The sequence below is a fragment of the Arachis hypogaea genome, chromosome 19, assembly GCF_003086295.3.
Source record: "Arachis hypogaea cultivar Tifrunner chromosome 19, arahy.Tifrunner.gnm2.J5K5, whole genome shotgun sequence".
In the NCBI taxonomy this organism is placed as follows: Eukaryota; Viridiplantae; Streptophyta; class Magnoliopsida; order Fabales; family Fabaceae; genus Arachis; species Arachis hypogaea.
The window spans coordinates 37,072,728-37,075,022 of record NC_092054.1 but is presented as its reverse complement, the minus strand read 5'-3'; the positions used below and the strand labels follow the sequence as shown (position 1 = coordinate 37,075,022).

At 30.6% G+C, this 2,295-nt stretch overlaps 1 non-coding gene across 1 annotated transcript; it reads right to left on the bottom strand.

The window, feature by feature from the left end:
• Positions 1 to 2,187: 2,187 nt before the first annotated feature.
• Positions 2,188 to 2,295, bottom strand: LOC112782038 (small nucleolar RNA R71). Its single transcript, XR_003192781.1, has one exon. It is a non-coding gene; the product is annotated as a small nucleolar RNA R71 (small nucleolar RNA).

The window sequence follows — 2,295 nt, the reverse complement described above, 5'->3', positions numbered from 1 at the left end:
TTTCAAGAATGAATTCTAGAGTTTCATGGTAACATGTTGAATCCTATCTGGCTGTAAAGCCATACCCAAACTACTTTGGGATTGGTCTTCAACTAATCACCACAATGCATGTAATTCCATCCTAAAGCTGACTGGCTATTAAGCCATGTCCAATCCTTTGATTGGAGCTTTGGGCTAATATTGAAAGATTCCTGGAATTCTTCTTAAAGATTTTGGAATCCTTATGTTTCTTTTTCACAAATAATTTTCGAAAAATACAAAAAAAATTAATAAAATCATAAAAATAAAAAAAAATATATTTCATGTTTCTTGTTTGAGTCTTGAGTCAGATTTGAAGTTTGATGTCAATTGCATGTTCATCTTGCATTCTTCGAAAAATTCATGCATTCATAGTGTTCTTCATGATCTTCAAGTTGTTCTTGGTAAGTCTTCTTGTTTGATCTTGATGTTTTCTTGTTTTGTGTTGTATGGTGTTTTTCATATGCATTCTTGCATCCATAGAGTCTAAGCATCAAAGATTTCTAAGTTTGGTGTCTTGCATGTTTTCTTTGCATTAAAAATTTTCAAAAATATGTTCTTGATGTTCATCATGATCTTCATAGTGTTCTTGGTGTTCATCTTGACATTCATAGCATTCTTGCATGCATTCATTGTTTTGATCCAAAATTTTCATGCATTGCATCATTTTCATGTTTTTCTCTCTCATCATTAAAAATTCAAAAATCAAAAAAATATCTTTCCCTTTTTCTCTCTTAAATTTTCGAAAATTAGATTTGACTCTTTCAAAAATTTTTAAAATCTAGTTATTTCTTATGAGTCAAATCAAATTTTCAATTTAAAAATCTTATCTTTTTCAAAATCTTTTTCAAAAATCAAATCTTCTTCATTTTTCTTAGTTATTTTCGAAAATTTTAAAAATATTTTTCAAAAATCTTTTTCTTATCTTTATCTCCTACCTTTCGAAAATAACATCATCAATTAATGTTTTGATTCAAAAATTTCAAGTTTGTTACTTGCTTGTTAAGAAAGATTCAAACTTTGAGTTCTAGAATCATATCTTGTGATTTCTTGTGAATCAAGTCATTAATTGTGATTTTAAAAATCAAATCTTTTTCAAAACTAATTGCAATCATATCTTTTCAAAAATATCTTCTTGTCTTATCTTTTTCAAAATTTGATTTTAAAATATCTTTTCTAACTTCTCATCTTCTTATCTTTTCAAAAATTGATTTTCAAAATTTGTTTCAACTAACTAACTAACTTTTTGTTTGTTTCTTATCTTTTTCAAAACTACCTAACTAACTCTCTCTCTAATTTTCAAAAATATCCTCCCTCTTTTTCAAAATTTCTTTTTAATTAACTAATTAATTTAATTGTTGATTTTAATTTTCGAAAAATTACTAACCTTTTTCAAAAACTATTTTCAAAAATCACTAACTCTTTTTCAAAAATTATTTTCAAAAATTCTCTCTCTCTCTTATCTCCTTCTATTTATTTATTCATCTACTAACACTTCATCTCACCCAAATTCGAACCCCATCTTCCATCTGTGTTCGAATTTTGTCTTCTTCTTTTCTTCTACTCACACAGGGACCTCTATACTGTTGTAAAAAGGATCCCTATTATTATTATTTTTCTGTCCCTCTTTTTCATATGAGTAGGAGTAAGGACAAGAATATTCTTGTTGAAGCAGATCCAGAACCTGAAAGGACTCTGAAGAGGAAACTAAGAGAAGCTAAATTACAACAATCCAGCAAGCACCTGTCAGAAATTTTCGAACAGGAAGAGGAGATGGCAGCCGAAAATAATAATAATGCAAGGAGGATGCTTGGTGACTTTACTGCACCTAATTCCAATTTACATGGAAGAAGCATCTCCATTCCTTCCATTGGAGCAAACAATTTTGAGCTGAAACCTCAATTAGTTTCTCTGATGCAGCAGAACTGCAAGTTTCATAGACTTCCATCTGAAGATCCTTTTCAGTTCTTAACTGAATTCTTGCAGATATGTTATACTGTTAAGACTAATGGAGTAGATCCTGAAGTCTACAGGCTCATGCTTTTCCCTTTTGCTGTGAGAGACAGAGCTAGAATATGGTTGGACTCTCAACCTAAGGATAGCCTGAACTCTTGGGATAAGCTGGTCAAGGCTTTCTTAGCCAAGTTCTTTCCTCCTCAAAAGCTGAGTAAGCTTAGAGTGGATGTTTAAACCTTCAGACAGAAAGAAGGTGAATCCCTCTATGAAGCTTGGGAGAGATACAAAGGACTGACCAAAAAGTGTCCTTCTGATATGCTT